This window comes from Gallus gallus, chromosome 3 (assembly GCF_016699485.2).
Source record: "Gallus gallus isolate bGalGal1 chromosome 3, bGalGal1.mat.broiler.GRCg7b, whole genome shotgun sequence".
NCBI classification, from domain to species: Eukaryota; Metazoa; Chordata; class Aves; order Galliformes; family Phasianidae; genus Gallus; species Gallus gallus.
In genome coordinates, this window is record NC_052534.1 from 80,988,517 (window position 1) to 81,013,445 (window position 24,929).

A 24,929-nucleotide genomic window follows, 5' to 3' on the forward strand; every position below is an offset into this window, starting at 1 on the left:
GCTTACATGAGTCATTAGCAGGCATAAAGTCAAAATTATTTAGTGTATCCCCCAGGCCGCTCTAAGACATGCCAGGAGTAGGTTTGGCTTTCAGCTCTGGAAGCAGAATACTAATTTCAAGCCACTTTTCTCACCCCCTCCCCTCATCGTGTCTGGTAAAGGACTTGTCTCTTAACAGCAGCTTTTTTCTCTTCCAGATGGTAACTTCTAAAGTACATAATAGGAAAGTGGGAACATAGTTCTCACATTTTCACTGATGTTGTAAGATTAAAGATCTTCACATCAGACACACCAAACTACCAGCTCAAGGCAAACAGTAAGCTTGCAAATGGATAATATGCTTTTTAAATGCTATGTATTTCCTAGAGATCTAAAATAGAATTGTAGCACAACTCGAAAGCTGCACAGTGGCTCAGGGCCAGATTCTCAGCCATAGTCGAACTGCATAGATTAAGTCTCAAGAGCATATATAGTTTGTTTAGATTTCTTGTATACTTTCTCAGAACTTCTCCATATCTAGTAAACACAGGGTGTCAGCCAGGATTAATGCAGCTGAGTGGAGTCCACATAAACAAACACACGCACACACAAAAAAGGATAAAAAGAAATAACTAAACCCACAGTTATTACTTTGGAAAAAATTGTTCACAAATGAACTAATAGAAAATGAGAGAAATGAGGCAAATATTGAACTACCACCTCATATTGAATTACGACCATTCATAAAGGGAAATCAAGTGTGATAAAGTTGTCCAGTTAGAGAATCGGAGTGTATAAAAAGGACAAGAAGCTCGGGATTGCAAATGCAAACAAAACAGCTGCATGCTTTTACTTTAAACTAGTGTTCAATATATCATTGGTTTTGACAGCCCCCGTCTCCTGCGCCTCCCCTCCACCCCCCCCCAAAAAAAAAAAAAATTACTTGTAACCTCAGAAATAAAAGGGAAATAAAAAAATAGAATTAATTACTCTAGAAGACATCTTACTAAGTTCTTTGGCAGGGTATATGACTAGGTGAATAAAGGAAAGCATTACATTTCAAGTACATTTCGTAAGACTTTTCAGTACAGAACATTTCAGTATAGTACATTTCAGTATATTTCATCAGACTTTTGACACTGCCTTACATATCATTCTCATAAAGGCAAAAGAAATATGATCTACCCAGAATGACCTAGAAATGAGTATAGAATGGTGGAAAAATGGCTCCAGCCCTCTGGTCTTCTTTGTGGCCCTCCTATGGATAACAACTCCATGTCCTTGTTGTGTTGGGGACTCCAGAACTGGGTGCAGAAAGGGGTAGTTGGTTTTGGTTTATTTCTCACTATTCTACTATGTTATTAACTGGCTATAAATTAATCTTCCACACATTAAATCTGTTTTGCTTACTGGTGTAACGGTAATTGGTTTCTCTTGACCCACAAGCTGTTTTTACTCCTTCTGCCTTATTGAGGAGCGGGACTGAGAAAGCGATGTGGGGGGCACCTGGAAGCCAGCTGAGATCCACCACAGAAGCTTTTCAACAAAACCAGTAAAATTCAACAAAATAAAGTGTTTCCTAGGTTGTTTTGACAGAGAATCCAACGCAGGGCACAGCAGGCAAGTATTTGAGTGCATGCAGCAGAAGGAAGGCCTCCACCAGGTCCAGTCCAGAGATGATCCTCAAAGGAAAAGGTGTACAGTTTGGGACAATCCAGATGATAGTAGCAACAATGCTCAGATTTAAAGAACATGATTATTGTATTAAAGAACATGATTATTACTCTAAAAAGACAAAGAAAACAGGATCACTTTTTTCCAGTGCGTCAAACATGCTATAAATAGGACTGCAACCAGCTGTTTTCCGCAGCAGTTATACTGTTCTTCAGCAACTGTGCAGATTAAATCAGTATAATTTCCAAAGAAAAAGATCTAGTGTTGAATATAAAGCAAAACCTTCAGCCAGCAAGTTGGCAAAAAATAAAGGAGGCTGCTAGTCTGCTTTAGAAAGCATTTGTAGATTTTTAGCAAGTTTGCTGTATGTGCGTTCAGAAACCCTCTATGCAGACTCCTGAACTAAACAACTTTCTTATGGCCCCTGAACTAATTCTGTCATCCTCAAACTTTCCAATGATTGTGCATGTCTAGCCATGCTTATAAAAATCAGCTGAGTATTAGCTTAATTTATGATTCCCAACTTTACTACTGAAAAATGTAACATGTAGAAGGATACTGATTTTCTCATATCTCCTGTTTTTACACACCATAAGCAGGACTAAGAGAGTTCTGGCTTCAAATACAACATCCATTCCCTTTGTGATTTGTTGCACTTCAATTTATACCATAGAAATGGTACTTATATATATATATATATTAATACAAAAAATAAGAAATTCATGAACAATTTCCTGTTAAGACAATGAAATAAAGAATACTTCAGGAGCTGGATTAAAGCTATGTTCTTAATAATATTAGAACTTCTCTGTAACAATTACTTAAGGTTGATGACAAATTAAAATTTTGAAAACAAGTAAAAAAAACCATCAAGTCCTCGGCTAATTAATTAAAGAATGTGAAGTAACCCCAGTTCCATTACATACAGAATGTAAAGTGTTTGTTTTGCTATTGCTTTGAATAAATATAATAAGTTTGAATTTTATGAGTTCTAGGAATTCAGAAACAATATCTGATTTTACACGCACAATGTTTTGCACTACACAACATGCTAATGAGCTTACCAACGTCCATAAAACTTCTTTATTTTGAAACTGTGTGCTGTATTTTCTTGGCTTAGGGCTGTATTTGAACCAATTAAAAGTCTAAGTGATGAAGATTTCAAAATCCAATTCTGTGTATTATTGGGGGGTGAAGGGGGTTATTACGCATTCTTTTTATGGACATTCTGCATCAGCTCTTCAAGTCTTTTATGTTTGTAAAATTCCAGCTGGGGGTTGTTCATTTTTCCTATGTACTTAATCACAATAGAAGAACTGCAATTTTAAATATAGAAAGAACGTTAGATGAATTTGGCATTTCCATTGCTTCTGAAAACTAAACTGTTCAGGATGTTCTTTTCTGAGAATTGTTATATGTATTTGTTCAATAGGATTACTTAAGTCATTATAATGGCATTCCACACCTTCGGTGTAAAAGCTTATACGTGTCCTTCCATGTGACGTAAGTGGAACAATATTTAGATGGAGTATGTGTTTTTGATGAGAAGTTGAAACCTTTGGAAAGACCTTAAATTAATCCTATTGGCTGAGCAATTTACATTAAGTCAAGAAGGGGCACTCTGCAAGATACATCTAGAGGTTGTTTTCCCTTATTACTAGGGCAGTGCTGATGGAGCATCCTTACCTAGAATTCCAGATATTTAAAATACTCAAGATAATGGTTCAGATTGCTTTTCTTTGATCTTTTCCTGGGAAGATAAATGTTTTACTCATTCTAGCTGGAATATATGTTTTTTGAGCAGGATATGGAGAACAGAGAGGAACTGCTATGAGGGTCCAACAGCCAGGAGCTGGGCAGCTGATAATAGAATCGTTGAATCATGGAATTGTTATAGTTGGAAGGGACCTTTAAAGGTCATCCGGCCCAGCTTCCCTACAGTGAACAGGGATATCCACATCTAGATCTGTTTGTCCAGGGCCTGCTCCAGCCTGACCTTGAAAGTCTCCAGGTAGGAACTATGATGTCACAATTCACAGCACAGTCAACATTTTTTATCCTATCTGCAGCAGCTACATGTGCTGTGTTACAAAGGTTATATATATATAGCAGTTGTAGCAATCTATACATTTTAATCTTGTATCTATACATTTTAATCTTGTATTCAAATAAATGAAATCACAACTTTTCTATGTTTATAAATCACTATCCTCTAAAAAAAAATTTTAAAAAGAATCTAGTTTAAACAACACTAGTTTAAACAACTTTTGCTGATCTGGCGGCCTCATTTACCAGTGTTCTCAAGTTAGACACTATGGCTACATTTACACAAGTGAAAAGAGCAGTGCCAGGGAACATTTCCAAACATAGGAACTTGATCTCCTGCATGGTTCCAGGCAGGTTTTGGCCAGACAACCCACAGCTCTCCCACGAGTGCTGGGCACAGCCTGGGAACTGGATTGGGCTACAATAGCTGCTCAGCAAATACCTGGACACAGCCACCTGTTTTGTAGGGTAAGAAAGTTAAAGAGGAGGGACTTGACCAGACTGCGCTGAATAGCCCTGTGGCAAAGAACTGTCCTTGGCTACTGCAAGCTTATTAGCATAGGTTTAGCCAATGCTTCTTGAATGTCATCAATAGTTAACCTGTACGGCAAGACCATTTTAATAGAAATGCTGGATTTTTGTCAGGAAATAAAAAAATTACAATTAGACTACACCACACTTTGCAGGCAACTTTCCTAACAGAGAAGTGTCCATATATGATGTAATGTAGAAGGAATTTAGACAAATTATCGTAGAGGAAAGGACTGTGCTTTAAAAAAGAGGACAAACAACCTTACGTTCAGATACAATCAAAGACAATGTTTCTTCCTCTGTCTCACTTCAGACAGATTATTTTTTAAATACATTTATGTATCCTTACATATGGATAGATATATACATATATAAACTATGAATTATTAACACTGGAGAAATTAGGTTTCAGGAGGAGATTCTCTGACGTGTAGATGGAATTTCAGGAACCTTAATATAGTCATAATAAATCAGTGTGGACTTAATACCTCACAGCAGACTTGCAAACATATACCCTTTCTACTTACCATGGCAACATGCCTTCACTGTCCTTCAGCACTAAGGGAAAATATCTTTTCTGTAGTGTCTGAACACAGCTACCACCTGTCATACTATTGCAATAGTCCTGGGAAAGAAAAAAAGTAAGTTCTGCAAGAGGAAATCAGCCAAGATCATGTTTTTTCATATATGGAGGAATATTCTGTGCGTTTTTCTTGAAGATATACCACCAACATCCGTAACGTCTTAATCAGAAATCTCAGAATTGTTTTAAGAGTTCTGTCTGTTTTACTCCCAGGGTTCATTTATTTGATTGCTATCTTTTTTAAAAGCCCAGAATAAATGTATGATTCCATTGCACTTCAGAACAGCTTCATTAAAAAAAAAAAAAAAAAAAAAAAAAGGTTCAAAAAATATCTCCCAAAACATTTTGCAAACAAAACTAAAATTATATATTGCAAAACATTCTGTGTAATTTGTAAACGTCAAATATAATGTGAACATTAATGTTTCCCTCTTCAGGTTCTTCAAGTTCATTTTCATGAACTCTTGCTTGTTTGCAGGGATATTTCCGCAATCGTTACTGCTGAACAATAATTCTTTTTTTTTTTTTTTCCTAATTTGTCACTGTATGGCCCTTCAAATGAGCTGAAAGGAAGATTATACAGAAGTACAGGGAAGCTACTATTATGGAAATGTTTTTCCATTGTCTCTGCATGTGCCAAGTGCAATACATCTTTGCCTTTCACTGATTTAAAGGCAAATCCTTCAAAAATAAGAGCCAATAGGGACTAACCTGGTGGTCTAATTGTTTGGTGATTTGCATCGTTCTTCTGACAGGAGAGAAAGATTAATTTTTTACGCAGCTCCCTAAGTCAGATGGATATGGGAATGTCACAAAAAGTGAGTGGGAGGTAACAATTTCCTCTATACAGGGAATACTTTTCTATACCTCACTTTAGTAAGAAGAACTTATGAGAAATGCATAACCAAAAATAGTATTCACAGGAAAGCATGTTCCAGAGCCAAAATTCACAGCCATATTTAAGCAGAATCAGATGAAGAGCACTGTGTTAGCATGATCAAAGAAGGTCACGCAGAGATCATTTTAAGTAGCATTAATCACTGTCTGTCATTTTAGCAGATTGTCTTCATATATTACTTGTATGAGCAACATGGGGTTTTTGTGTTTCAGTCAGGCAATACATTTCTCTAAATGACACTGGGGATAGGAGAAAGCAATATATATCATATATCTCAGCTTTAATAAGACTTTTGAGATTTCCTTCCTGAAGTGAGTTAGGGGAATAGTCTTGAAAATGAAATAAGGGAACTTGGCCTGGATTAAACCATTACAGGGTGTTGCAAAATTTGTTTGAAAACAATATTCAGGCAGAAGATTCAATATCAAAGTAAAAGCATGCATTGAGAGGAATTATTATGTGATTCCAGTACTAGTCAATACCTTCACAACTTAACCATAGAACCATAGAATAGCTTGGGTTGGAAGTGACCTTAAAGCCTACCCTTTTCCAGCCCTCCTTCTGTGGGCAGACTGCCACCCACCAGATCAGGCTGCCCAGGGCCCCATCCAACCCAGAGCGCCTTCAGCGGTAGGACCACCCATAGCTCATATCTCCCCAAGCAGCTGTGCCAGGACCTCACTGCCCTCTCAGTTAAAAATTTTCTCCTAATAGCTAACCTAAATGTACCCTTTCTGACTTTAAAACCATTCTCCCTTGTCATACCACTACCAAACTGCATAAAATGTCAGTTTCCCTCCTGTTTCTGTTTCCTGTTTCCCTCTCTAAGTTTCCTTTAAGTACTGAAAGGCTGCAATGAGGTCTTCCTGAAGCCTTCTCTTCTCCAGCCTGAAGAAGCTTCTTTTGATGCAGCCCAGGATGCAAATGGTTTTTCAAGCTGCAAGAGCACTCTGCTGGCTCGCATCAAGCTTTTTGTCCATCAAAACCACCAAGTTCTTCCCATCAGAGCTGCTCTTAAGGAGTTATTCTCCAGTCTGTACACATATCTGGGATTGCCCTGACCCAAGTGTAAAACCTTGCACTTGGCCCTGTTGACATCACAGGGTTTCTGCACACATCAACTAAAAGAGCTGAATGACAGGATTAGAACTCAAAATTCTCCTGACATGTTGGGGAACTGGTCTGCAAAACTAAGATGTGATTTAATAAAAACAAGTGCAAGTTTCAGCATTTCTGTAGAAATAAACAATAGGGTGTGGGACAATTAGCTTAACAGCAGTCTAAGCAAGCACAGTCTAAACATAACCCAATGTTGTCATGCTGCTGCAAAAAGGGCAAACAATATTATTGGATACTTGTGAAGGAGTCAATGCTTAGACTCTGGAAATAAACCTTTTGTTCTACTCAGAAGTACTATAGTCCTCAACTGAAATATTGTGCTCATTTTTCATCTCCTACCATTGACAAACTGGGCAAACTTAAGAAAATAAATGTGATGAGGAAAACTTAAAAGAAATTGAGTAATTAAGTTTAAAAAAACAACTGAAGGAAAGTACTGTTGCAAAGAAACTGTCATTTTAGGATGCACCTAATGTACATCTTTTTCTTCATTGTAATTGATCTTATTACTCCTTTACTTCAAGCTGAAGACCCTTTTTTGTGCAAGACATGCATTATAGGAGGAGTGAATCTGCCATGCATCCAGCACTGATAATAACGAATGCCTGCTTTCTAACACTACAGCTTGAGTCTTAGAGAGTTTCATGATCAACTGCTTCAACTGCTTTACAGTAACAAAACAGTTTATTCAAATAAATTTCTCCATTTATCTAACAGAATTGGCATTTGTACAACAACCAACCAAAGCTCAGGATACCTTATTAATTCACACGACTTATTTGCTGTCTCAGAAATTGGAAAATTTCAGCTAACTTTTACCTGCTTTTCCAAATGAGTGGTTTAGCTGGCTGTTTCATTTCATCTGAACAAACTGTCAGCAGCACTGAACAGTTAACTAGGATATCCACACCGGCCGTTTTTGTCCCCTGTGAACCCAGACACATCCACTTGGGTGTAACAGCTCAGAATCAGCCTTACTGTTATCCAACAACAACAAAAAAGCTTTCTTCACATCTGAGAGGCTTGTATATTCCTCTCTGGATAACAGCGTAGCCTTTCCTCTGTCCCTCATCTTTCTAACCTAAAATATTCAACATTTGAAATATAGGAAGCACATCCCTCAGCTGATTCTCATCACCTTTGTTTGTCCTCTCATGCCCTCAGGTATTTTTACCACAAAGTAAAGACTAATTATATGCAAATTAATATAGTTGCAGTACTAATTGTATTAAGAAGTCTGTTAAGACTACAATCCACTCATAAATCTCAAGTATAGCCCCAAAATATTTTTACTTATCTGCAAGAATCTGTTCGCCAGGGTACATTCCAGATATTTTATTTCAAACCATCTGTTGCAAAATTTAGCTTGGCTGGCCACAAGAACTGCTGTTCTAAGGGGCTGCAGGTCTTTCTCTATGTCAGATCTCTGGCCATAAGATAAACAGAATACACAATCAAGCTCGATAGGTGCATATTTATGCCAAGGTTTCAAATTAATTGCATGTCAGAGGGACATCGTGTGTCCTATATGGAAATTCTGGGAGCTTGTAGGTCTATAATGTGTAAAAAAGACAGACAACATCTGGAATTCTGGAGTTACAAGATTTTTGCAGTAAACCTTTATTAATCCTTATGCATACACTACATGACTATGCAAGCCATTTCATATAAGACTCCAACTTTTAAGGCCTTTTATCATTCAATCATTCTGTGGTATCAGACATAAATCTAATTCATGTACTGCACTTTGCCTCTTTTTAAACATGTTTACTTCAGGTTAGTCTGTGACATCTCTTAGTTTCACAAGGATCATCCAATCCTAGTTAAAAACTGCTGCAGTGTGTAGGGGATGTCCAATACTCAAAATACAAGATCTCATAATCTTTTCATTTAACTCACATAGTTTCTCTTCCTCAAGAGTTCAAGGAAAACTTATCATTTTGTGGTAGATGAATACTTTATCCCTCGTTATATTCTAGCATCCATTTTCAAAAGAGTATTAACAAAAATACTGTACTGTGCATTTCGATGACTAGTCATTTGCGAGAGTTGAAAGTTATAATACAACTTCATAAACCATCTTCTCAACATACTTGACTGAATTTATGAATGATTCAACTCACAGGGAGTTAAGCTAGATGAGAGAAAAAAAAAAAAGGTCTAAAAATCCTAAAAGAATGTCTTCCGAAAAGACTTTGTCATACAGACAAATGTGATAGCGGAATTCAGAGCCATGTTATCAGAGCAGAGGGTTGAATCCTTTTCTCAAGTAGGAACTCGTGTAAGGAAGAAGGAATATTCCATAATGTTAAAAAAAAAAAATTAAATAAGCTCAGTCATTAACTAGGCAGTATCATCACTAAAAAAGATGTCTTTGCTTATAAACATGCTGTAAGAAAACACACATGCTGTGAGGCATAGTAAGTACAGCAAAAAAAGACTAATGATTTAATTATAGTGTTAGAGTTGGCAGCACTACCAGCTATATCCCCAGTGCAGCAGGGTTAGGAAACAGATTTTTCTGCTAGTGAAATAACTTGCAATGTCACTTTCATCCTGAGGATTTGGAGTGAATTAAGGAAGATGTGGAACTTTAAGTCTGTGTCTTGCTCCAATGTATAGGAGGGAGAGGAGGTTATTTGATGTATGTATACCCAGCATGAGATTAAGAAACAACAGTTCAAATGTTGGTCCGACCAGTTTATTACAAATCTTAATCAGGGAGATGAAGAAAGGGGAGGACAGACACTATTACAGATTGGGGTGATGGGGAAGGGAAGGCGAGCGATAGAAAAGATAGAAAGAGCAAGAATTGCGTAAAGCGGGGATAGTCACCTTCAGGATCCGGCAGTAGTCCCCTTGCAAGATGTTCCGACGGTCCAGGGCAAAAGCACCGGGGAAGAGCAGCAGCAGCATGGCTGGTCTTGGGCAGCAAGAAGGTGCAGGTACAGAGTAGGTCTGGGAAGAAGTCCGGGTGGAAGCAGCAGGTTGCCGGTAGCAGGCCCTGGAGAGTCCGTCAGCATGCAGGCCTTTCATAGTGAGGGATCTGATGGCAGACACCTCCTTGGGGGGGGAGAGCAGCAGCAGAGAGGCCATCCTTAGGCAGCAAGCAGGTAGAGCATAGAGGAAGTCCAGGAGGGAGAGGCAGGTCGTGAGGAATCTGTTGTCAGAAACCTGCCTTCATGGTTGTTGGACCTTCTTTTATCTTCCTTCTTCCCTGCCTACGTGACATTCCTGGGCGCTTGGGTAAGTGTCATGTGAGCACCCCCTGAGCTGACTGTTTCCTGGTCGTTTAGCTGCCAGTTATCTCTCTCTCTCTCGTTGCCCCTGGCCTTGTCCATCTGTTGTCCCTTCAGACAAAGGATTTCCCAATCCTTGGTCAGGACTTGCTTGAACTTGTTCATCTGTGTACCTCAGGAAGCTTTGAGGCAATGGTGTAAAAGAATTACCTCTTACAGTCTGAGCCTGTGGAGGCTCCAGAGTCCTTCAATCACTATTATTATGCGAGTGCAGACATAGAGATGCTGAATTCTTCACCTGAAAGTAAACCAGTTCCAGACGACCTCATAGAAAAGATTGGAGGGCAACTAGGGTGAGTATCTCCTGTTCTGCAGCCTACCAACTTCCACACTCCCCAGGTTCTGCTCTAGCTTCACAGAAACTTATATCTCCAAGTCTTGGCAGGAAATTAGAGAAAAGAAAAGGATTTTTCTTGGTCTGAAACATGGCAATAGCAAGACTACCAAGGCATCAAAGGATGGATATAATCTTTGATGTATGAGCACAGACCAGTATTTCAACCATTACCTTAAAAGTGGAGATCCTGATACAGCTGTAACATACATCATATATGCAAAAAATAAAATAAAATAAAATAAAAAATAAAATTTTATATAAAGCATTTATTTATTTTTAAAATAAAATTGCTTCCATTGGAATAATCACTTGTGTACTATGAGTGGACTTTTTTTCAGTTTATGGAGCTCACATTCTTACTTTTTCACTGTGACACACCAAGAAGTTGCTTTCAGAAAATACCTGCGTTAAGCAGTTCCTTTTCTTCTGTAAACAAGTCAAAAGCCTGCCAGAACTCCCCTGGACAGTGAGTGATCTTATACCTAACTCTTTAATTTGTCCAATAATTAATTTAGTCTAGAGGAACCACAATCACTATATTTAGGTGGGTTCTTAGGCAGAAGTTTCCAAGATGCAATGCTGAGTCAATACTTTCTCACAGGACGTCCCATAAATTGGTAGGCTGTGTCAGTTGAACCAAACTAGTTATACTAGTCTCTGCTGACATCCTATGCTATGAATCTGTGGGACCTTTTCCTCTGCAGTTATGTCTCTTCCATCTTCCATGCCAGTGACCGTATCTATTTATCTTCTTAATACTTGGCCTTCCAAAGAAGCAAAGCTGATGGACACTGTGACCTGAAACAAATTATCACAAGCAAAAAGACTGAATCTTAGAACAGCAGCCAACAATGAGGAAATAACATAATGGAAGCAACAACTGCATTAAAAAAAAAAAAAGACTATTGCACACTTGTAGGCCAAGAAAAATATTTGGCCAACACTTATGACTGAGATGAATAGTTAATGAGGCATTCACAAATGGACAGCCAATTCTGTGGTCTTTAAGTGATGTGGGCATTTGAATAATAGTGGAAAGTACATGGGTGAATGTAGGAAAAATACTTTTCCTATAGTTAATTTACTTTTGCTATTTATATAGAGCCAAAATGAGAATTTTTTCTCCTTTACCAGTGTTTTATACTCTGTTTGTATCATCTTTTGACTGATTTGATCTAAAATTTTGCCATTGATTTCACTGATATATGAATTTGGTCTTTAATTATATATATTTGTCTGGAAGTTAATAATGTATGGTATTTATTAGAAATAATTGTTTTTAACCTGAAAATACAACAGTTTGGGAAATACATTTTTCTTTATCGTTGCCTTTATAGGGATCACACTTCGCCATGAGTTCCTCTCATACTCATATACATCTCTTCCCCACACAATTCAATAATCTACTGCTTCCATTCTACTTTTCCTTCCTCTTTCCTATTTGTCTTCATACACAGCTCCTTCAACTACATTATTCTCCCTTGTCCTTTTTTGCTTTTCATTTTCCCATTTCTCTCTGACACTCCAGCCACCTGGAAAACCATACATTCCAGTTCCACTATTCTCCCAGTTTGCTCAGGGACAATGATTCTGTCTTTCTGATAGAATATATCTGATACCACCCTTCCTTGCAGGTAATTCCTACAAACCATCTCCTCCTAACTCCAAATCCTTTTTGCCAACCAGCACAACCACAGTTGTGCCAATTCATCCCAAAGGTTTGATATTCCCTGGTATTATTCCCAGTTGTCTTCCATCTTGCAGTCCAAAACTCACAGTCAGTGGAAGCAAGTGCCTTACAGCCTCTTCCTCATTTATCAGAGGGGGTACAGTCTCCTTTGGCCTTCCAAATGAGAATGTGTTTCTTTAGATCCCATTGTTCAGAAGAGTATGGCAAAATGACAATTAAACGTATTTCCCTGAGGCAGGGCAGAGCCAACAGGAAATGTGATTAAGTCAGAAGAGTGACAAATTATGACCTCAGGAATTGGTTGAGCATCCTGTAGACAGCCTGGATAACTTCAGTGGTCACATCTATCATACACTGAAAAGATCTGCATTCCAAAAAGGCCACATCAGTACTGACTCATACACAATGCACAGTTTATATGTACAGTAGGAGCTAGGTTGAGCCAAGGACACAGCAAACATCTGTTTGTGCCCACAGACTGTGTCTTCTTCCACCGCCTTGAGAACCTACAGCTGGATCCATAAATAGCAACTGTGTTCCTCTAGTTCTGTTTCCCTTTCTACATCTTTAGCTGAATCTGTAGAATACACATTATATTGCTAATCCCATTTTGACCGGCCAGCTTCCAGACTCTTTTTTTTTTTTTTTTTTTTTCCTCCATTGTCTGGTATAACCTTTTTCTGCAGACCTTCCCAACATTCCTTCTCACTCCTATGGAGCATCCTTCTGACCCTTCTTGCACTATCTGAGAGGTTCCCCTCACTCCTTTATTGCTCCTTTATTATTCCTTAGCTGTTCACTAAGCATCTTAATAACTTATCAGTAATATTTCCTGCTACCCTAGCACCTGCATTTCAGAAAGTCTTTTCAGAGTAGCGTGTATCTGTGTATGTGCTTCCCTCACTTTTGTTCATGCCTTTTAACAGTGCTGTGTTGTTCAACTAAGAATGGTGTTTAGTTTGCCTAGTAATATCAGAAAAGTCTTTCGGGATATTAAATTTGTATCTGCCTTATTTTTGAATTCCAGGGAGGTTTATGTGAAAAGTAGATGTCTAGCCATTAAAGTAAAAGTTGGGAGTTTTCAGGTTGAAAAAGTAGCTATTATTGAGGTTTAAAAATGTTGGGATGAGAGAGCTATTAAATTAAGAACAGTCAGACTACATCTTTGAAGAAGACAACAGAAGTCCACCTGTATATTTTTATTGTGTTCTGTGCTTTTTCTGGCTCCTTCTCTAATCCTTTGTCACAAAGAGGCCATGGTTATCTGCAATATGATCCAGAAAGATTAGCAATTACATTGTTTTGACATTGTTCTGAAATTGTTCTGTAAGTCATGTTTTATATTGATTGGAAAGTATTGTTTCTCTGTAATAGAAGTAAGTAGTTTATAATACTAGAAAAAAACAGAGATGAGAAAATCCCTCATATTCAGATGCTTCTAAACCTACTTACACTTTACCCAAAACTTGGACTGACCTATTTTAATATCCTGACACTATAAAGTTATCTTGTACTGATGTTGGCCTTTTTTTTTGTCATTCTCTTGACAATAGGCCATAAAAAACCTATCCATAGTCTTGAATTTATATTAAGATTGCAATAAATCTTAGACACCTCCATTCTGGAGATGGAAAAAGTGACTAGGTCATCCCATCCAAGTGCCTGCCAGTGAAGGAATACTTTCTCCACTGATTTATAGCCAGATTGGACAAATAACTTAAGTGATGGTTTCCCTTCTGAGAACTACTTCAAGAGTACTGCAAGAGAACAGTACAATAAAAAATATTATGGAAAATAACAAGTGTACTTTTCCAGAAGCTATTTCATATCAGAAATATCTCGTCAATCATACATGCAATATATTGAGCAGATATATATTGTTAAACATATTGAAAGTAAAACAAACCAAAACTTACAAGGACAAATGAAAAATGACTACAACTTTGAATTAACTTAATGTAACTCTTTTCCATTCAATCTATTGTAGAACAGAGTTGTAAATCAGTTCTAACTCCCAACTGTCTGGAATCAAATACTTTCTAGTAGGTTGAATTGCAAGAAGAGAGATGGAAATTATAATACTTACACAAAATATTCCTAGTCTGAAGATGATGTTCTGCCTACATTAACAGCAACCAGTTCTGCAATGGGATTTTAGACGTTGGACTCCCCACACCCTTTCCTATGTGCTCTAGTGCTGTAGGGATGGTTTCACAGTTTGTTTAAGAACGAAATCCTGCTGCCAATGGAAGAGCCCCCTCTTTCTTCACCCACCTTTGAACACATTCCCGAATGCTGCCTTTTGGCAGCCATGCTAGCTTAGACTGTGTCACAGCCGTGGTGTTTTGGATCGTTAATGAAAATAGTACTGATAATACATTGATATTTAGTTTTTGCAGAGGAGTGCTTACACAAGTCAAGGATTTTTCTATTCATGCTGTCCTGCCAGCAAGGAGACAGAGTTGCACAAGATGCTGGATGGGGACACAGCCAGGACAGCTGACACAGACTGGCAAAGGGCTATTGCATACCATATGATGTCATGCTTAGCAGTAAAATCTGGGGTAAAAAAGTTCAGAATGATGGCATTTGGAGGTATTCGCAGAGACAGTTAAAAGATATGCATATTTAATGATGTGCATAGAATAAATCAACAATGCTCTTCACATCTCTTGAGTTATTTCTTTCTACATTCAACAAAGCAGTGGATAAATTCATACTTTAAATAAAGTATATATAATCAGTTTTCTTTTGTTAGATATTACAAATTATTTTCCCAATCAATGACTGATAAACAGCATGTGGATTTCCAGTTCCTCAGAGCAAGAAAATAGAACAAAGAAAATTAAAAAACTCTCAAAAAACTAGTAATTTTGCCAAACGAGTTCTACCTAATGCAGTCTGATAGTGGAATCCATGCACTTTCACAATTTTCTTCAGACCTATTATTCATTGTCTTTTTGGCACAACTTTATATACTTTTTGCTTAAAGTACTTTGGGAAACTAATACTACAGTTAATCTTGTGTGTTACAATGAAAACCAATAGATGTTATCATCATTTGTTCTTAAAAATCAGAAGAGGGTCCAAATCCACACTAACATGAGCCCAGTTCAGGGCTGGTTTCACATTCAGCTCTGAAACCAGCACTGTGTGGATGCCATTTTTGTATGAAGATTTAAACAGAAAAAAAATGCAGAATAAACCTTGAAATACAGTTTCAATAAAGTTCTAAGCATAATTAGATGGAACTCACAATAAATTTCATGAAAATAACTTTGGGTATTACTGATTAAAGTGGAAAGCAATCTCATATTTTCACAAAGATCATAGGGGTACTTAAACTATCAGCTGCAGCGTTATTCTTCATTATTTTGCTCCTCCAGAACAAAAACAAGTTCCCACAAATCAGGGCCCTTCCAGATACTTTTTTAAGAACTATAAAGCCCATGTTAAATATGATGGCACTTTTCCTAATTGTTTAAAAGTGGGGGATAATATGCTCTATTTATTTTTTCACAGGACTCTGCTGAGCTGCTGTTTATCTTACTGCTCCCAGACCAAAGACTTTCAAAACAGGTCCAGCTGCTTGGTGTCAGCTGTGACCTTCCATTGGTCATGAATGTATTCCTGAGCCCAAAAGCATGGAGGTCCTGGAAACTCATATTTTTCAGAATTAGCAAACATGAGTTTCATGCATTAAATGTTCACACCTCATCTGTTGGAGGTAAGTGAAAAATTCTGTGAAGTTTAATTGAATTCCTTTCATTTTCATGTCTCCAAATAACTCTTCACCTCCATGAGAAGCAGCAAATCTCTATGTGGGAAGCAGTGAAAAGCACTGCCAAGCATTATCCAAGGATTCACCCTGCTGGAAAAGCATTTCGGCAGCCTCCCTTCTGCCTGACTATGGCTATTTCATCATATACTAAACACTAGGTTATTACTACCGCTATTATTATTTCTTATCACATCTGCAGAATTCAGAATAGGAAACAGGAAGATAAAATCTGCAGGTGTAATTTTGCTGAACTTCAATATTTTTTTGTAGGATTCCTGTGTAAAGGTTTACAATTTATTTTGTTTTATGAGAATTTCCAACTCAGAATGTCTGAATTCTGAAGTGCCTTATAAACAGAAGTGTTGTGATGCAAGATGACAGACAAATGGACATTCAGAACTCACATACTTTCTCAGCTGAAAACCAAAGAAAACACTGGGACTGCTAAAATGAAAATAAGTACATCTTATTGGGCACTTTTATTTCATCTTGAAGAGCAACACTACCCTTATGGCTTATCTGCTACCAGTTAGCATTTAACATTTGATGAAGATCGACTGTAAATATATTACAGCAAATATTGTCCTTATATTTCTATCAATTTCCTCAAATGTGTGTTCGTGCAACTGCTACTTAGTATTCTGAAGCTGATAATTTTTAATTCTGCACTACATGTGTCAGCTTCTTTGATAAAAAGCTCCATGGACATGGGAAGGAGTGCAGAAGATCAATGACAGATGAATAACGCCCAGCCCCATCTCCTCCCAGACTGATTCCTGGACAGCGTGCAGCCCAGTGACTAAGCCCAGTTACTGACAATATCCACACACCATGCATGTATGTACAATTCTACAGAAGGTGTTGAAGTATCCAAATATAAACCACATGTACCATCACAGGCCTTGTATTCTGAAAATCACAGCAGCTGAATACATGACAGTGGCTCAGAGCCACTCCTTGTCATTGAGCAGTCTTAGATAGACAACACATCTCAGAAATGTTTGAATTGGAGTTCAGTGGAGTTCAAATCAATGTCTTCCATGTTTTGCCCAGTGAAGACTGTGAGCAGCTCACTTTTCTTGGTAAAGATATCCATACATATGACCTTAGAGGAAGGGCTGGACTAACTCTTACCTGTGTTGACTATACACCATCCGTACCTACATCTTCAAAATCTCTGCTACAAGTCTTAAGGTCAGAATTCAAAGGACTTCATTTCACAGTTTTCTCAGAGATAGTGGAGCATTAAGGATGTAAATTTTAGCAATGTTTTTAAGCAATAATTGTTTTTCAAAGTTGTATGGAGTTGTACTTCACAGCTATCATTCCTGCATAGATCATCTTTGAAGTCTCTTCACAGATTTGTACCAGCCTCACTAAAAAAACAAGGAATGCTGATTTAGGTTTGACCTGACAGCCATAATCACTTCTTTCTGTAAGCTATTATTTCACGTGGATAAAAAGGGTGAATATATCTCGCATAATGTCAGTGGCATTACAGCTGGAGAATTTGGAGGGCAAGCTGAGCAAAGTAAACACTGACAACATAGGTGAGATTTAATTTGTCCTGCATTTGCAGTTATTAAAATACGTCTACAACATAGAATCCATAACTCTGTCCTCATACTTGAGCAGCTATGTGATAAACCATAAATCCCACACCACTCTGCTCCCTGTTTGCAGTTGCTGTTGATTCCCATGGAAAGGCAATGGCACTTTAGGAAAAAAAAAATAACAGTGCTGCTCTATTTGAGTACTTGAAAACATTTCCCATTTATCTCCAGACAAGTCGATCACTCAAAGGGACTTTCAAATACCAAAAAAATCAATAGAGTAATTTATCAACTGCATTTGTGCACAGCCACAGTCACAGGCAACTGCTGCTTATGGTTGCTATTTGTGATTGTTGGTGTCTGAGAGATCTTGAGATAAATAAATAGAGCAGTCATTAGGCCTTCTCTCAAAAGCTACACATACACAAATATGCCCTGTAGTACTAAGAATACAACAGATCTTTAAAATCAGGCCAACCAAATAATATATAGTCTGTCACCCTACTTCTTCAGCTGACAAGATATTTATAGAGTAATGAATACTTTGAATGCACCAAAAAATGAGAATAAGAGTTGCTGGATTATCAAACTACAGAAAAATGTCTAATCAGTTCATCTTGTCTCCCTAGAGCTCTTTTAGTCACAGTGCTTTTAAGATCTTTTCTCAAATATATTACTTTGGATGAATTTTTAAGAAAATGGAATTTTAAAGGATAGAAGAGCCAGATCTGGATGTGATGTTTGTTTGGAAAAGAAAACGATCACCAGCTGTGTCTGCTATTTCGAATGCTTTGAAGGAAACTATCTTTAACTCACAGAACAGGTTTGCATTTGGTACTCTGCATGCATTCTGCACTCTGGACGGCAGTGGGAGATCACAAGGATGACCATACCACACAGCTCCTCACAGCAGCCTGCAGGAGACTTCAGCTGTGTTTCACAGATGCACTTTGGAGCTTCTGTTTTTCTTAGAAATTGATAGAAAATGTGAAAACTAGACCCTGGATTAAAAAATCACCATGTTTCTGTGTTCTTACATTTGGAAAAAGGAGATAACTAGGCTTTTTATTTATGCATAAGGGCGCTTGGGTCTTTCCAAGAAAGGTTGAGGGAACTGGGCTTGTTTAGCTTGAAAAAGAGAAGGCTCCAGGGAGACCTCATTGTGGCCTTCCAGTACTTGAAGGGAGCTTATAAACAGGAGGGGCAACAGCTGTTTACAACGATGGATAGTGATAGTACAAGGGGGAATGGTTTTAAAATGAGACAGGGGAGGTTTAGGTTAGATATTAGGAGGAAGTTTTTCACACACAGGGTGGTGACGCACTGGAACAGGTTGCCCAAGGAGGCTGTGGATGCCCCATCCCTGGAGGCATTCAAGGCCAGGCTGGATGTGGCTCTGGGCAGCCTGGTCTGGTGGTTGGCAATCCTGCACATAGCAGGGGAGTTGAAACTGGATGATCATTGTGGTCCTTTTCAACCCAGGCCATTCTATGATTCTGTGATTATACCTACTAACCATTACAATGTCAGCTGTATCCTGGCTCCAGCATGGGAAATATCTACCAACCACGTAGGAAAGTTGACCCACAGGGCACCTTCTGGCAGACTGAACTGTGGGAACTCTGCCTCATGCCCAGTGCAGACAAACTGCCTGAGTAAGAATTTGAGCAGCCAACATGTTATCAAATGTGCCTGAAGTCTCCTTGTCAAGGTGTCAAGTGCTTCAGTTTTAGTACATGGCCTTTAGTACAAGGGCCTTTAGTAGATGCTCAAAGGTTTACACTGGGAATGGCAGATAAAACCAGTCTTGAGAGTGTCATCACTTAAGAGATCAGCTGCCCATCACATACTAACCCACATGGGGTGAAAACAATGGGACTTAACTTCCCAAATCCTTATGCTCAAAAGTCATATGTGTGAGATTTTTAAGGACAGTGAAACAAATGGTTAGTCTACACTACCTTTTGTAAGCACCTTGTGCTGGACCTGCCTGTGCTGTGAGCCAACCAGGCACAAGATTCAGATCACTTATCCTGAGACTGAAGCAGAGCTAGCATCTGCTTGTCTGTAAAAGCTCACAGAGGATTAGCCTTAGAGAGGGAAGCTGCTCTGCCATCACAAACACCAGCATAACCAACAACATCAGACCAACTTCCACCTCTATCAAAGTGCCAGGCACCAAGGGGACTGGTCACAATTTCTAGTTCCTTTCTGCTGGTTCCTGTTCCTGAAAACAAAAGCACACAAATCCCCTTTTAAGTGTGATAACAGGTTTTCCTTATTAAATGAGATATTGCACAGTTAGCTGGAGATGACCAGAACAAACAATTTTTACATGATCCTTGGACTTTGTATACTTTTTGTTAAAAGATGAACAGCATTTCGTTGCTGTTATATATTTCTTTCAAGGAGTTACAGACTCTCCATGCAAATCAGTAGGACTTGATTCTCTGATGGCCTTCAGGGAGCAGGTCCTTCTGTTTGCAAACATCTCGCTACTTTTTTCAGTTACTTGGCCTATGCAAAACAGCACATGCTAGCAGAAAAATAAGGACCCCTCAGAGGAATTAATTTATAATACTGAGCACATCCAGCTGTTTATTTACAATACCTGGCTCATGTTAGCAGAAGGTCTTAAATGCATGTAATGGAGATCGCCTTTTCATTACTGGGAATTAAATCTGAAATTCAGTTTCTGCTGTAACTGTTTATTACTGCTGATAGAAGCCTGAAACATCATTGGATAATGTTGAACCAAAAGTTGTGCATCCTTTTTAGGAAATGTTTGGGTTACAATTCAAAGGTGATTTATGAACTATAATGTAAAATATACAAGAATGTTTTTGAAGTATTACAATATCACTCCATACTGAAAAGAGCAAGGAAACTGAAATACAGCAGTGACAGTCTTTCACTGTGGAAAGCCTTTTCTTTTGGTTTTAGCACAGGAGAAAACTATCTTCTTCCAGAAATCCCTTGTAGGCAAGGAATGTGTACCTATACACATACACACGTTCATATGGTTACAGGACAGATTTGCTGTGGGATTTTTCTACACGCATCACAAATTACGAACATACTAGCAAAACAACAGATGAAATTTAGTAAATCTATTTCCATTAGTTTCAGATACTAGTGTGTGCACTTCAGTTTTTGAGCAATTTATTAGCACATTTCCGAAGTTTAGGGGAGTGATTCAGCAGTAACATTTCCACGGGCTTGTTCTATTCATCCTGCTCTCTCCAAAATCAAAGTGTTTTCACACCTGCCTCATACATGATGCAGAAACTTTGCATAGAGGTATCAGTCTTACTGTATAATTTATCCAGTACAGTTACAAGTGTGGTCATTCTAAAACAACATATCAGAAACATATGAAATACTGGACAGGATAACAGGAAAATCAGAAAACATTGATTACTAGCAATCCTAACATCCAAAATTATTCACATACTTTCCATAGCCTGCTGTTTTTTCACACATCATTAAAATAATACTGCTCATAGTGTTACTTTGTACCATTTAGTCAATAAGTAAGACAAGATTGAATCATTTGTGTTATGAAGAAAAATATGATTCTCCCTCACAACAGTCTTTTCAGGTTTATGTTGTTAATGTATCAAAACCCCAAATGGTGCCATAAGACAGGGAAAACCATTAAGATAAAATGCAGGGTCTACTACTTGACTTTGAGAGCAAAATGTATAGAATCAATAATGTGAATGAGTAGTGACTTTAACATAGGTGTTCTATTTTGAACATAAGCCAGGTTTGTCTGCCAGGTGCTCCTCCAGCAGATATTCTTTAAAATGATTAAATAAATAAACAGACTAAGTACAACACCGACAGGTACTTTCTTTTTTTTTCAAATAAATGTTACCAGATGGAAATATAGTATTAGATAAGCTATGCTAATCTAATAAGCTAATATAGTATTAGATAAGCTAGTATTAGATAAAATATGGAATTTTAAAAACAGAGTTACTGTGCAACCATCAATGCTAGCCACAGAGGTGGCAATGAGGTAATATTCAGTTAACCAAGTGACTCAGACCAAGGGGGCCCATAAGAATGCAGCTCCACAGTACATATTCCATCCATTCTATGTTCTTTGCTTGTTTTGATTCATATCAGCACTGGATGTGTACATGCCCCTGTCCTCTGGTTGCAATGTTGATTCAGCTCACTAAATGGCTACCAAATGGCTACCAAAGGAATTCAAAAGGTTCCACGCAAAAATGCCTTACCAATATTTTCATTGTATTTCATTATGTTTTTGTCTTGCAGGTTGTGTTCCCTCTTATGCTCCAAGTTTCTCTGTGTTTATCAGTACAGCAAAATGAGAGTTTAATGAGTGAAAATTAAAGTGAGTGCAGACACTACCAATCTCAAAGAAAATTATGTGACAAATGTTATCCATCCTAGCAAAGGCATCTATGGCCTTAATTAAGCCAATACCACTACAAAGTTCTGCTTGACCCTTGAAAATGTCATCTTCTAGCATTTATTCAGGTCATTTCTGACAAGGATGACTTGGTGGGAGTAAGGTGGGTACTTTTCTGTATGACTGGAGTGGTTTGGCTCTGTTCATTGCTGTAACTGGCTTAGCGAGTGTACACATCCCTCCCTGACTGACACAAATTGACTCTTCTTACAAAACAGAGCAGCCTTGAAAAGCCAATTAGGACAGGAACCTGCTTGGCTTGTACAGTCAAGGACAAAAATAGCCAGGACAAAAATGTAATAGCACAAAGAGGTTCAGAGCTGTATTGGGAAGAGATGTAGTCACTGTGGACCATCAAGATGAATACATTAACTCATCTGGAAATGAAAAAAAAAGTTTTTAAAAGAACAGATGGAGGCTGTGATTATCAGGTTTATTTTGAGAAAATGAGAAGTTTGAACATTGCAGTTTTACAAGGTCATCAGTTTTGTGTACCATGTTTTCACCCCGTGTTTAAGTATGAATCAAGTTGCTAGTGGCTTGCCACAGTAGAACATTCGCTGTACATGGAAGACACACCAACTACTTTAGCTTTCTTCACAGCATTTTCAGTACAAATGCAATAAAGCCTTGGTCAGCTTAGTCACACCATAAACAGCAGTAAGCAAATAAATCATGAAATACAATAAAGTGAATCAGAATTAAGTTCATTTGCTGAGTAAACAACCACCAGAGCAGAAATAGCAGTCATTTATCTGATGTAATGGCAAAATCAAAATAAACTAGAGATCTTCTGTTACAGTAATCCCTGATCCCCACAGAGCCCCTTAATGAAGTAATTCTTCTTGTGATTTCTGGCTGCTGATGTTTTTAGGAATTACAGCAAGTATACTGATTGCAGGGTTCACAAAATAAGTCATGTTCTGTTTAATCCTATAGCACAGGCTACATTTATAATGACTGTGATCATACTCTGAGCTCCAGATCTTCCAAGTCTCTAAGAAGGGCAAATGGTCACTGTCTTCCATAACTGTCTTTCAACCTAAGCAACCAGCCTCCCTCTCGATGGAAACAGAAGACTGAGGAGCTCTGGGTAGAACCATTTAGAGAGTCAGTCACTTGTAGCTTGTCCAGTATTGACAATACTGGAGGACACTGGAAAGTGTTGGGGTTTTTTGTGTTGTGTTGTGGGTGAATAGATTTTCTGTGAAAACACCAGGACTCTCCACCTATTATATGCTGCCTGTGACACCAGGTAATCACCCTTGGCAGCCAGAGAATCCCCTTCCCTTCTTGATTCTCATGTTCCCTTATGACTACAAAACATTTTCTGACCCAGTATCTTCAGCAAGCGAATGCTTGGCAGAGGAGTGTCCACCCTAATGTAAGACAAGACAGAGGGAGACATGGACGCTCTTTACAGTGGAGGAATAAAGGCTTTCTGATTTAGGAGAGCTAATCCCCAGGTAATGAATGCAAAGGAGTTAAGAGAGTAGAGAAGTAGGATGGTGTCAGTCTGCTCCTACAGACTATGGAATGTCCTCACTCACCTGAATTTCTGGAAGAGGTCTATCTTCCATGAAGGTTGAAGGGAAGCATTTTTGCCCAAGGGCTAGCCAAGAATGGATAAGCAGTCCTCAATTCAATAGCAAAATAAGTAAAATGTAATATTATGCATATTTTTCTCTAGGCTCTGTGGTGTTTAATGGTTTCCTCAGAAATAAATAACAATAAAAAGTTAATTATGCAATTTAACCTGGATTCTTAGTTATCAATGATATGGAGTAACTGGGAAATTATAGTTCTACAGTTGTCAGTTATTCAGCTAATAATTTACAACATTTTCTATTATGATTTCTGAAAAGTATTGTCTAAATTATCTATGTCATACCTAAGGACAATTCTCTCAAAAGAGTTCATATCTAAGGTCAATTCTCCCAAAAGAGTTAACAAAAACTCTACTAGCAGTGTTTTCATCTGTGTTTACTCTTACTTGGGTTTCCCTGTTTATCTGTTTGGCCATTTCTCACAAATAAACCAGTCTTTTATCATATTGCCAGATTGCCTTCAGCTTGTTTATCTTCATCTTGACATCATACACTTTTTCTTTATGATTACTTAACTATAATCTCCAAGATATAAACTGGTTTTTATTGTCTGGAAGAATGTAATATGAAACAGAGTGAGAAAGAGAATCCTGTTTTCGGGAACCAAATTTTCAAGAAACATTTATTGAAAATACAAAAAAAATAAATGTTTTTTTCCCATTTTTTTGCCAGCTACAGCAGACTATACCTAAACAAATTCTCTTCTAGTTTCAGTACAATGCAATTTAGGGCATTTCATATGGAGAAATTCCAGAGAAGATCTGCAAAAGCCTACAAAATGCAAAAAAATTAGAAGGATGATTTTCAGATGACACACAGCTGAAGAGCCTGGATGTATGTAATCTGGAAAGGAGACATGGTAACAGTCTTCGTATACATAAATCTGCTTTAGAGAAGAAAGAAATAAACTGCTCTCTACTGTGAACATGAAAAGAAGTCATCAGTAGAAAAATGCAAAAAAAGATATATAAATTATCACTTCAATCAAGGAGTTTAAAAATGTTGAACTGGACTAACTCTACAGTCAGGAAAGCACTGAAGATCTGAGAACAAGTGTTAAGTCACCTGAGTCAAGGATGATGTGGAAGTCTGTGAGCCTGAGATTAGCCAAGCAGATGGATTAAATAACCTCTTGAAGAGTCTTTCAGAATAATCTGATAAATATAAAATCAAAGAACAGCTAAATTGAGATCTTGCTTCTGATATGATATCTTTTCATGTTCAGATTATGAGTTCCTTTCTCTCAAACCACCTGTTCTCCACAGAGCAATTCTAGAGAAATGGCATAAACAGAGCACAGCTGAAACATTTTTTCTACAGTCAAAACATAGCAGAGAAATTTATTTCCTTGGTTGTTCAGTAATAGCAATAACCACATTTTTTCAAGC